This window comes from Galeopterus variegatus, unplaced genomic scaffold, assembly GCF_000696425.1.
Source record: "Galeopterus variegatus unplaced genomic scaffold, G_variegatus-3.0.2 Scaffold2697, whole genome shotgun sequence".
Taxonomy (NCBI): domain Eukaryota; kingdom Metazoa; phylum Chordata; class Mammalia; order Dermoptera; family Cynocephalidae; genus Galeopterus; species Galeopterus variegatus.
The window spans coordinates 26095-39141 of record NW_007728808.1 but is presented as its reverse complement, the minus strand read 5'-3'; positions in this window follow the sequence as shown (position 1 = coordinate 39141).

Sequence of the window (13047 nt, the reverse complement as noted above, 5' to 3'; positions counted from 1 at the left end):
ATTCTGTTCTTATATTCATTTATTCCTATAGTTTCACTTATCCTCTATATACCGTTTAATCTCAAATGGTGATCTCTATCCCAAGTCTCCCTCCTAAACATCAGACATGGATGTCCTGTAACCTACAAATAGTTTTCCTCCTACATCTCGGCCTATAATTTTTCATCTCTTTCTATGAGTTTCCTTTTCTTTGATTATTTATGTTAGTGCCTCTTATTCTGTTCTTATATTCATTCATTCCTATAGTTTCACTTATCCTCTATATACCGTTTAATCTCAAATGGTGATCTCTATACCAAGTCTCCCTCCTAAACATCAGACATGGATGTCCTGTAACCTACAGATATTTCTATTTCGTTGTTCCACAGGCACCTAACTTCAAAGTGGAAACCAGATACTTTTTTAAAAGATCATCTTCTTCAACCCTCTCTTCTACCTTGCTTCTCTAGTGAATGGCATTATAAATTTTCCAAGCCAGAATTTGAACATAGTTACTAATTCCTACCCTTTTTTTATGCTGACATATAATCACCAAGTTTTATTGAGCTTAGCTACTTAACATTTCCAAATCTTTCCAATTTGTTCTGCTTGTCATTAACTTTATTAAAGTTCCAATCATTCTTTCTTGCCTGCATTACTTAAGAACTTGCTAACTCCTCTTTCTGCTTCTTGTCTTATTTCTTAGACTGTTTTTCACCTATTATTAAAATGATCTTGCTAAAGCATAGACTTCTCCTACATAAACTCCTTCAATATATATTACCATATCCTAACCCCATTCCTGACTATATCACCATTGATTGTCCTCAAGATAAAGTCAGAATTTCTTGCAAACTGAATGGCAGGTGGACCATTCCCTTAACATCTCTGTTCTCTGCTTAAATTCCCAGCTTTCTTAAATTCTTTGCTTTCTTCCCACACTACAGTAAATTGTATACTTTTATCCAAACTTGCTATATGTTTCTTCAAGGCTTTTGCATTTTTTCTCAATGCCTGGAGATCTTTTTTTCACCATAGTCCATTGATCTAACCAACTCCTGACATATTCTGACCTTAGATATCACTTACCCAGAATGAAGACTCTCCAAATCCCCTGTGATTGGGTAAGTTGCCTAAGCTCTACAATCCCAAAGCACCATATCCTTGCTCCTCTTATCTCACTATCCAGCTTTTCTTATCTGCCAGTATTGCACTTTGAGGTCACATTTGACCCCTGCAGTTAGTCTGACTGTCAAAACTTTGTATATACAGAATTAGCCCTATGCTCAAATCATAGTAGGTTATCGATTCTTTTGTTAATCAGCTTTTGAGTGAATACTGGTTCAGTATATGAGTCAAGACATATTCTCTTTATCCCCTCCTCCAGGGAAATAATTTTGTTACTTTTGGAAAACCAAAAGTTAGGTGATAAACTAGTGGTGCTAATGTGATGCATTGGAGGTATTTACTAAAATGATTATATTCTACTTATAAATGAACCTTTCAGGGATAAATTCAGGCAGTTCTACTTTCTATGTGAGTAATATAGATAGACACATGTGAGATAAATTTAAGGCATTTCCAATTTCTCTGTGAGTGGTAAAGACATCTATTTGAAATATACTTGAAATATTTTGATAGAGGTTATGAAATATGTTATAAAGTTTGTACTACTTAGAATTCCTATGGGGAAAAACAATTGAATAAGACAAAAAGAAAGAAAGAAACATGGTTTATATCTTTTTTCCAGACTGTTATATTAGTACATACATGAATTCTTATATTCTGCCATTTATTTGGACATTGCACTCTTATTCAATGGATAAGACTTTTATTTATATCTCAAAAATATATTTGAATTTGAATAAGTTTGGCATTTGAATAGAATTGTATTTTCAACAGAATGAAAATTTAAAAAAATGTTTTCTTGAACATTTTCAGATAAAGAAATAATCATTCTATGTACTTTTATATAAATGTTATTTTTAAGTATTGTTTTAAAAAATTCTGCTGTCATATATAATGGAGAGAGATGTAAAATGCCAAGAAAAATGTATAAAATAATTATATAGGAAAACATAATATTTGGAACATTGCACATTTTGAGTAATATTTTGAACTTTTAAATTTTCTCCTAACCAGGCGCATTAATATAAAACTGATCTGTGGAAATATTTTCCTTCCATGACCAGGCTTCCATACATTTCTGCTTACTTAATTGACAGTGTATAAATTAAATTTTATCATCTAGTTAAATGAATCATACTGCACTGTAGCAACAAGATTTCCTTTATGGTAGCTGCAAACTTATGAGTTACATATTCACCTCATTTTGAGATGGCTAATTTGAAATAATGCTACTCTAAAAATAATTTATATCTTATATCATTTACATATGCTATCAAAGCTTTAAACATTTCAAAAGAATAAAAAGTGAGGCCAATGAGCATGAAAATTTTTCTCCTGAAAAGCAGAAAAAAGGAATCCTCTATATGCTATTCAATTATTACCATGTGTTGACTTCAGATCCAGCGCTGACCTTAATTTCATGCTGTCTTCTTCAGTTCTGCTTTGTACACAAAAGTGATAAAACATCTTCAGTGAGTGAATATGTCATGTTTACACAACAGTTGAGTTATTTGGAATGATTTCATTTTTTAAAAATGCAACAATATGAAACTGTCATTCACTCTGAAGTACTCCTGGAAGCTTGTCTTCTATTGTGATAAATTGTACCTCTCTGATGCAAATCTTAAGTTTTGTCCTCTCTAGAATTCCCTTCTTTTCAGTTTGCTAATGATGATATGGATTCAGAACCATTCAGATAGTGTGGAGTTTTTTTCCTTTTTACTTGAATTTTATTTCGTTAATGTGAAAATCAACACTTTTCTGCAAAGCCAATTTACTGAACATCAGAAGGATGCATGCTGTTCATAAAAATTAAGGTCACTAGTCTTTGGAAACAAAATCATAGCAAACTTGATATTTATATGAGACACTTACAAGTTATTGAAACATAATTTATTAGGATTCCACTGTAGCAAAAGCTGTTTTTAGTAAATTAAATTTTTCCAGCACTCTATTAAAAATAGCTCAAAATATATCCCTAACAATACCATATCAAGTATTTATTTTTAGAAAGAATATAAAAGTATTTAAAAATGAAAACTCAAATCAGTTGTTTAGTTAAATAATATGTCTACCATGAAAGGAGGTGCTCAGTTTCCCTGGGTTCAGGTTTCAAGACACACCTCTGGGTTTCAAGCCACTCCCTGAGGTCTCAGGTCCCTCCCGTAGGCTCTTCCTTAGAGGAGAGTTACTGTTGCTTGTTGGACCTATCTTCAGCACCAACAGGGAAGATTGAGACCACTAGGGGTGGACTTATGCAAATCCAGCCACACAGAATTCTCAGTAAAAGGAATTTATACAGGATTCTATGACCCCAGTGACCAAGCATGCTCAGTGGAAGGGAGTTTATCCTTCATATGACCTTCCACGAGAGGTGCTAAAGGGCACAGAATATTCCTGAATATGTTCAATACCTGCAATAGGTTTTGACCTATGAACATGCTTCAAAAAGAGAAAAACTGAGCATGTGCAAGACAATGTAACATAACAGGAAACCACCCCATTAACTGAATATTTATTACACAGCATTAACAGGTATTAGATAGAGAACTATAGAAGCTGAACCCTGACAGAAGGGGAGCTATTGCTCACTCTCTCAGAGGCCATCCCACACTCTGCCTGTGGAATGTGTATTTCTTTCTTTTTGTATCAAGCTTACTTTCAGCAAATAGCTGCTCACTCTCTTGAGCCAGCCTGCACTCTGTACTAAAATTTAAGTGTGTATTTCTTACTTTTGTGTTAAAGTTGATGTGGGCCCTGCTCAGTCTCTGGAGGTATGTTGCACTCTCTCTGTGAAATCTGTATCTCTTATTCATTATATTAAAACTGTTTTCACTTTCTACTGTGACTCTGCTCTTGAATTTTTTCCTGTGGGGGACTCAAGAACCTGGGAAGACGACAGGGTGGGTAGAGGCCAACTATTAATCCTCCCCAGACCCTTCCTATGGCATCAGTGTGGCAAAACCTTCAGAAAGGAAGTGGCCTATCAGAAATGAAAGTCAGTTATTTTGATGCTATTATTTAGCAGTTTATGGGTTACTGTTTTGCAATCTGGAATATTTAAATAATCATTGAAGTTTACAAGTAGTTGGAAAGCAAAGCACTGTTACGGGATTCCTGAAACTACTAAGGACAACATGGAAACGAAGATTCTAGTCAAACTTTTGAGAAGAATACGGAGTAGGAGAAATAAAAATTAGCAGGTATAAAAATAAGCAGATTTTTTTATTCTATAATGGGAGCAATAGCAGCATATTAGTGTTGTCAGGACACAAAGACACCTTTAGGGCAGTGCATTCATTGTGTCATACAGACCATTTAACAAAGAAACAGACAAGCTTATCTCACAGTAACAAAGAAATGATACCACCTATACCTTTGTTATAGATAGAAACAATACCCATCCCCCAATAATTTAAATTTTTTTCCACTTATAAAAAATAGTTTTACAGAAAATAAGAAAGTATGACATTAAAATATCCATAATCACATCCACAAGGGAAATAACTGTTAATACACCAATGCATAAACTTCTAGCTCCTTGTAGTATGCACATGCATGTGTATGTGTCTACATTAAAATATGACCAGATTCTCTTACTCTTTGTAACTTGCTCTTTCACTTAAAAAGATTGCATGCCAAATAATAGAAAATTTCCTCATTTTTCAGTTTGCCATCTTAGACTCTGAACTTGAGGCCTCAAGTGTTATTACAAACAATAAAATTTTGTTCACTCTATAAAGTATAAAAAAGTCCATAGGGTTTATTGTGGAAATAAATTTTTAGGTTCTTTCATGAATTTATTCCATAATATAACCTATCAGTAGATAAAAGATAAGGTTGAGATGTATTTTTCATTGTAAGAGTGTTTAGAAAATCTGTTTTTATAGGCATCCTGATTATATAATACTTTAGATGTCTAAAAATTGTACTTGATTGATTACATATTCTTTTGGCTTCTTTTATATTTCAAACATCCAATTTTGCAATGTTAACAAATACTTTCAATCAAATATAATATAAATGAGCAAAAAACAGAGGAGTGATTGCTTGGATTGGACCAGGGTGGTATTTCAAGAAACGTGTATATATCACGCATCTCTCAGTTTGTAGGCAATCCTGGGGTATTGTTTTGGAATCCTTTAGATCTTTTCCAGCTATTACCCTGAAGTCCTTATAAACTTGGGTATTTCATATGCCCATCAAGTGCTGTCCCTTACTACGCAGCGGCTCAACTAACTTTGAAGTGGACATGCCGTAAAGGAAGTCTCCACTTTTTGGAGTACTTCCAGGTCCAATTGTCCAGCTTATTTTATCTGTCTTCCCTGTACTCATTCACAGGCCAAACATGCTCCCTTAAACTTGCTTGATCCTTCATTTGTTTTCATATGGAATACAATTTTACCTAGTTCGGAGATTCTGAATTCACTTCACAGTGACCTAAATTTATCAGTAACCGGCCAGTCTGGTGTATTTCTTCTCCTAACTCTGTCTCCCAAATTTACGGATTGCTTAGCAGAAGGCAAATTGTAACCTCACTCCTTCTATCTGTACTTTGATTTTCTGTTAATGTATTTTAAGTATTTTCTCTAGAAATAGAAGAGTAATGTTGTCAACTATTTGTGCTGAGTATAAGATGGATGAACTACAGTTTTAAATATTTATGAATATAAATATGTAGCAACAAAACTGACTAATGGAAGGCATTGTTCTCTTTTTCAAAATTATTTTTCCATAGGTGTTTAACTGTGGTGTTTGATTCTAAACTAAAATTGTCTTTTTTTTTTTTGTTAGGTTTGAAACTGATAGAAATAAAAATGTGAGTTATTGTATTTTTTTTTTTACACTTTTTGTCTGTGTTATTGGGTTTTGCTATATTATCTTGAGGACATAATTTAAATATGAGGCAAAATGGGCTGGCTAAGATTCCACAGAATCAAGCAAACTTACCCACCCAGTCACGGGCAGCACTGAGAAGCAACCACAGGCTTCTGTACTGTTTAGCACTCAAAGACAGAGTAGCACGGAAGGCACCTTCTTGCAGCGCAGCAGATTTGATGAGAGAAGAGACAGTAGACCCAGTACCTTTTCCCAATTATTCCTAACCTTGAGAACACAAAACACTGAGTGAGTGCTAGAGGCAGAGGTCTATCTGAAGCCCCACCCCATGGATATGCTAAGAGTGAGTTACAAGCGTCCCACTGAGACAGAGTCCATCTCCTGCCCTATTACTTTAGATTTTTTTTTTTTTTATAGCTTTTACTTTTCCCTCTCTCTCATCCTTTTACAGAAGAGACACTAAAAGGAGCTGGTGAGAAGTCTAATTATATGAAATATTACGAAATGCATCTTTCATAATTCCCTTAAAATCTTTCCTGACAAGAATTCACTTAAATTAAACCTAAAACAAAAATTAAATACCCCCACACAAAATATGCCGTTCATTGTGACTTTCAATTTTATATCTTAAATGAAGTATTTTAAAATTAAGAAAAATAAGAAATTTTAAAACCGTAATTTATTCAAGCTCTTCGACATAAAATCCTTATTCAGCCAGATATGTCTTGCATGGTGTGTTCTTATAACTCTGTAATAGGAGAAGGTGATTAGATACCTCGAGGCCCTTTTCATAATCTAAAATATATTTTCCTCCATTTGGAGTTTCTCTCTAGCAGGTATCCTATGACCCTAATATATGCTTCGCACAGTAGCCACATCTGTTCCACCGCAGGTGATACGGGCAAAGCTTCCACAGAATTGCTCAAACACTCAATAAAGCAGTTAGGCAGATGTCTTTGAGTTTCTTTGGTGTACAGTTTTGTTGGATTTCATGCTGATTATGCAACAAACTGCTAAAAGTGTGCAATGGTGAAATATTACTGACTATATTTTGAAAAGCTGAATTTAAATTTCAAATTCTAATTGTACAGCTGCTTACACAATGTGCCTGAAAGAGAATAAAAGTTGAAAAATTGACTCTTTGGTGCGTGAGCTGCCTGGAAGAAAAGCGGTAACCGCACAAGGCTCTTACATAGCACCTACATATTATTAGGTGTGTCAGTCCTTTTAAAATGTGCCTTCACACTCAAACAATGTTATCATTAAAGAACAGTGGGACTTGAAAGTTAATGTTGGTCTATTGTTACCTGCTAAGATAAAAGTGAGATAAAGGAGCTTATTAAAGTGCCTGTCTCTACTTCCCAAGCTATCCTGATAATGGTTAATAGGACCCATAATTCCCCTTATAAGACTGCAAAAGCCTGGATAATAGCTTAGCTTAGAGTTAGGTGAGCACTGTTATAGCCTCATGCCTGAGTTATTCCATATATAACGGAATGGATAAATGGCTTAGCATTGACGCCAACACATTTTTAGTAATATTAGATACATTAACATGTTCTTACTTTGATAAAATTGTCTGCAAAATATTTCTAAAGGTAAGGAAAAACGGCCATAAGATTTTAGATTTTAAACATAATTGACAATTTTACTTGCCTTCTGAGAAGTGTACTGCTCTAACCGTAGAGAAATGACAGGAGAGTTCTCCCATACTGTTTTCCATATTGTATGCAGACGTTGTGGATTGAGAACACTCTTTTATAAAATTACGGAGCTGTCCATGGAGCTTCTTTCCTGTTGACTTGGTAGTACTAATGACATGAATGCAAGCCAAGGGTTCTATTTTTTATTCATTCAAAATTCAAATTACCTTTTCCTTGAACATTCTATACTTAAAATAACAAAACTAAAATCTTAAAGAAACAACCACCATGAAGTAATGAATTCATTAATTTATTTAATAAGAATGTATTAAGTGCCTATGCTTTGTTAGTTATTATTCTAGGAGTCGAGAATTCGATAGAAAAAAGAATCTCCTTGATTCCTCAAACAGTTGCAGATAGATCTGCCATATGACCCAGCTATCCCACTGCTGGGAATATATCCAAAGGAATGGAAATCATCAAGTCGAAGGTATACCTGTTCCCCAATGTTCATTGCAGCACTCTTCACAATAGCCAAGAGCTGGAATCAGCCCAAATGTCCATCATCGGATGAGTGGATACGGAAAATGTGGTATATCTACACAATGGAATACTACTCAGCTATAAAAACGAATGAATACCTCAATGTTCATTGCAGCACTCTTTACAATAGCCAAGAGTTGGAATCAGCCCAAATGTCCATCATCGGATGAGTGGATATGGAAAATGTGGTATATCTACACAATGGAATACTATTCAGCTATAAAAACTAATGAGATACTGCCATTTGCAACAACATGGATGGACCTTGAGAGAATAATATTGAGTGAAACGAGTCAGGCAGAGAAAAAGAAATACCACATGTTCTCACTCATTGGTGGGAGCTAAAAAATAAACAAATTAATTCACCCACATACACATACAAAAAAAACCGGGGGGAGGGGAAGAAGATATAACAAATATACTTTTTTGAAGTTGTTACAACAAGCAAACGGAAAGGACATTCTTGGGGGGGAGGGGAGAGAGGGAGGAGGGAGGGAGGTGTCGGTGATGGGCCATAATAATCATATACATTGTATATTGACAAAATAAAAATTTAACGGAAAAAGAAAGAATCTCCTTTACCATGGAATGTTTTTAATGTAAGATGACAGATAATAAGTGTATACATTAATATACATATGTGCATATAGAGACATATAAATTATATATCTATGTTACATTTATATATGATGTATTGTTTTTTGATTTAATTTTTTGATTATTACGAATCATGATTTTGCTTTATACCCTTTACTCAACCTATCCCTTCCCCAATGGCCCCCCCACCTCCCCCACATCTCTAGTATCCTTAGATTTGTTTTCCCCTTCTGAAAGTTCAATGTATTGTTTTGGTCTTGTCCCTTCCTTCCTTCCTTCCTTCCTTCCTTCCTTCCTTCCTTCCTTCCTTCCTTCCTTCTTATACATACTAGCTGTTCACTCAGTAATTTGAACCTGGACCTGTTTCACTTACTATGCTTCTTTTGGGGAGAGAAAGGAGAATTGGAGGTGAACAATGAAATGCTTAAATTTGGACAGGATGGCAAATTTGGGGATATGTGATTTTACAAAAGTGCAACCCAAGTTAAGTTTTACCATACTTTTGAAACAGCTGATATGGGAAAGACTCAAATAGTTTTCTGGCTGCTTCAAATGATCTGATTATATTGGTCTATATAAATGAGATTAGGAAGGTGAGTGTGCCTTAGAATGTCATATAATGACTTTCAGAGTGAAACATCAATGACATTTAGAGATTAAACTTTTGTGGCCTATTTATGTCTTTGATTCCCATATTTAGCAACAGTAACTGAGAGCCAACAATATAAAAACAAACTGTGATTGTACAAACAAAAATAGCTTATTAAATCCCTGCCAAAATATCCAGTGATATAGTATAAAATTGCCTAGCTTCTCATTGGCTCCATTTCAAAATCATAATTAGTTTTTCTGATTGTTATTTTTGACTTGTAATTTTCAAAGTAAACAATAATTTAGGGAGAATTACTGGACAGCTATATATGTGGTAGTAAATCATAATTATATCTTCAACATTAATCTTACCTTTGATATAACATTTGAAAATATCACAAGTAAATTGAGATATATATTTGCATTACAAAGTTAATGGCATAATCTACATTGATAACCAGAGAAAAGAGTCTTTCAATTAAATTATGAGCTATAGAACTGGGAAGTTATTTGAATTAAATTAAGCATGTTAGTATGCAAATGTGTCCACACAATGCCAAAGTGACTAATGCTAAGTAAATAAAATAATTCAACACTAAAATGTGGTCCTGCTGTGCTGGCTGAGTTGATTTGACACTGACAAGACAAAATCTAGAAAGTAACTTCCTCTTCAAGCAGTTTATCTTGACTGATGTTTTCATTTTAAAAATATTCCTCATTTCTGAGACAGATAGGATTTCTTTTGGGAATGGGTGTGAGCAGATGAAAAGGTGATAATTGAAATACTCTGAATTTCTCTTTAAAACTGAGTACTATGTTTTAGATATACACAAACAGAAGATGATAATGCTAAAGACTGTTTACTGTAGTGGACCGATTGTCCTAATTTATGTCAGAGATTCTTTTCCTTGATTCTTTCAAATGGGAATAGATTGATTTGAAACAGGTTTAAATGTAAATCACATATAAATAAGTAGTTCTAGCATGTAATTAATTGTCATTTTCTAAGATCACCTTATTTTATAAGGTATTTAGATTAAGATCCAATTTCTCAGGACCCTGGGCAGGCCCCTCCTCCCGCAACTAAGCAGGCCGCTGCTGGTATGGGGCCACCCGGGGTCCTGAGGCATAGGAGCTGGGGACCCACCCCTTTTCCTGCAACCAGGCAAGGAGCATGCCAAAAACACCACTTACATGTGGGTGGCCCACCACAGCCACCACAATAGCCACAGCTGCTGCAAAAGTACCTAGACACCACAACCACCCTGCAGATGGCCTGTTAGCCACTCAAATGCATTGACACAAGGAGAGTCACCAGCAGAGACCAAAGAAAAGAAGAAGGTGTCTCTCTCCACAAAGCCCATTCCAGAGTAACAGAAGAAGTGATAATAGTGGGGGACCTGAGCACACCTCCCTCAGCACTGGACAGATCATCTAGGCAACAAATCAACAGAGTAACCAGTACTCTTTCAGAAGGAGAGAAGAAATCTAGAGTTATGGGGGGCGAGGGAGGAGGATGGGGTGAGATTGGATAAGGGGCATAAAGAACAAGTACAATTTGTAGTAATATTTATGGTAATAACATTGATTCGATCAGCATATGTTGAAATTGAATCCCCAAAATATGTATAATCAATTACGACTCAATAAAAAAAAAAAAGATCTGATTTCTCAAGGCAGATGATGATGGAGTGGAATGAATGGGTAAGATCTATATCTGTTGTTTTTTGGTTTTGTTTTGTGTGATTTTTGTTAAGATTTTGAATTTGTTTCATTTTCTTTTCTTCAAAATAAAATGTAAGGTTTGAAAAAGGAAAATACTGGTCGTATAACTTCGTATAATGTATGCTATACGAAGTTATTACGCAAGTTATTGAAACATAATTTATTAGGATTCCACTGTAGCAAAAGCTGTTTTTAGTAAATTAAATTTTTCCAGCACTCTATTAAAAATAGCTCAAAATATATCCCTAACAATACCATATCAAGTATTTATTTTTAGAAAGAATATAAAAGTATTTAAAAATGAAAACTCAAATCAGTTGTTTAGTTAAATAATATGTCTACCATGAAAGGAGGTGCTCAGTTTCCCTGGGTTCAGGTTTCAAGACACACCTCTGGGTTTCAAGCCACTCCCTGAGGTCTCAGGTCCCTCCCGTAGGCTCTTCCTTAGAGGAGAGTTACTGTTGCTTGTTGGACCTATCTTCAGCACCAACAGGGAAGATTGAGACCACTAGGGGTGGACTTATGCAAATCCAGCCACACAGAATTCTCAGTAAAAGGAATTTATACAGGATTCTATGACCCCAGTGACCAAGCATGCTCAGTGGAAGGGAGTTTATCCTTCATATGACCTTCCACGAGAGGTGCTAAAGGGCACAGAATATTCCTGAATATGTTCAATACCTGCAATAGGTTTTGACCTATGAACATGCTTCAAAAAGAGAAAAACTGAGCATGTGCAAGACAATGTAACATAACAGGAAACCACCCCATTAACTGAATATTTATTACACAGCATTAACAGGTATTAGATAGAGAACTATAGAAGCTGAACCCTGACAGAAGGGGAGCTATTGCTCACTCTCTCAGAGGCCATCCCACACTCTGCCTGTGGAATGTGTATTTCTTTCTTTTTGTTCTTCTGGGAAAATAATGACACCTTATCCTCTTCAATCTTGCAAAATTTGTGCAAAGCCCCTTTTTATGAAAAAACTAAACTGGAACCCTGTTGGCAATGGAGTCTATAAAATGTTCAAGTCTTCCTGACCCTGTACAACAGGACAGTGTTTAAGGAGAGGAGAAATGCAGCATACATCCCAGCAAAATGATCTATTCTGTGATCAGTAATCATTTAATCTGATATCCCTTATCTTCTACGCTACATGTAAAGTATTAGTTGTGTATGCAAATAATTCACACATGATGAAATGGTTGCCCTAGTATATTCTTCTTAATGGGAGATGCTGTTTCGTAAAACAGTCTGTTGAGCTTAAGGTTAGTAAAGTTAGTATTCTAGAAATTTCAAAAAATCTGATACATAATATGATATCCAATTGCAATCTGAATAATACCCTGGTTAATCATAGTTGTCTGTGTATTACCTAAACATGTATTTTCAAAACATAAAACAAGGAGTAGCATTCTTTCCTTGGAGTCATGTAATCTAAGGCTAATTTTTATTCATATCTTAACATTTCTGAAAGCAGTTTGTATTTGCATTGCAGTGTATTATTTTCATTTAGGGGCATATGACAATTACTACTGACAGCTTTTTTTTTCTCTTTTTCTCTCAGTAGAATGTAAAATAATGGTGCATCTTATAATTGTTAGTTGTCTTAGTTGTGATGAAATATGTAGTGATATTTATTAATTTGTGCACACATATAAATCTATACATATAAAACATACTCAGCCTCTTTTGTTTTGATTACTTAAGAAGGTTTTCTTATGCTCTGACATTAGGCTTTACTGGTGAAACAACCAAAGTTTCACTCCAAAGAAATATTGGAAAAATGTCTTGGCAAGAAGAGAAAAAAAGTAGAATGATGTATCTCACTGAGATACTTGGATAATATTTTGATCAATGCTTGTAAAGTCAATTAAATTGCACAGGAAACTACCAAGGCAAACTTTTCTTTATGATTGAGGCTTGTTTATTTATTGGTTTATTAATTTATTTGTTTGTTTTTAGCTTCATCCCAAAAAGTCAGTTATGGTTCCCTTT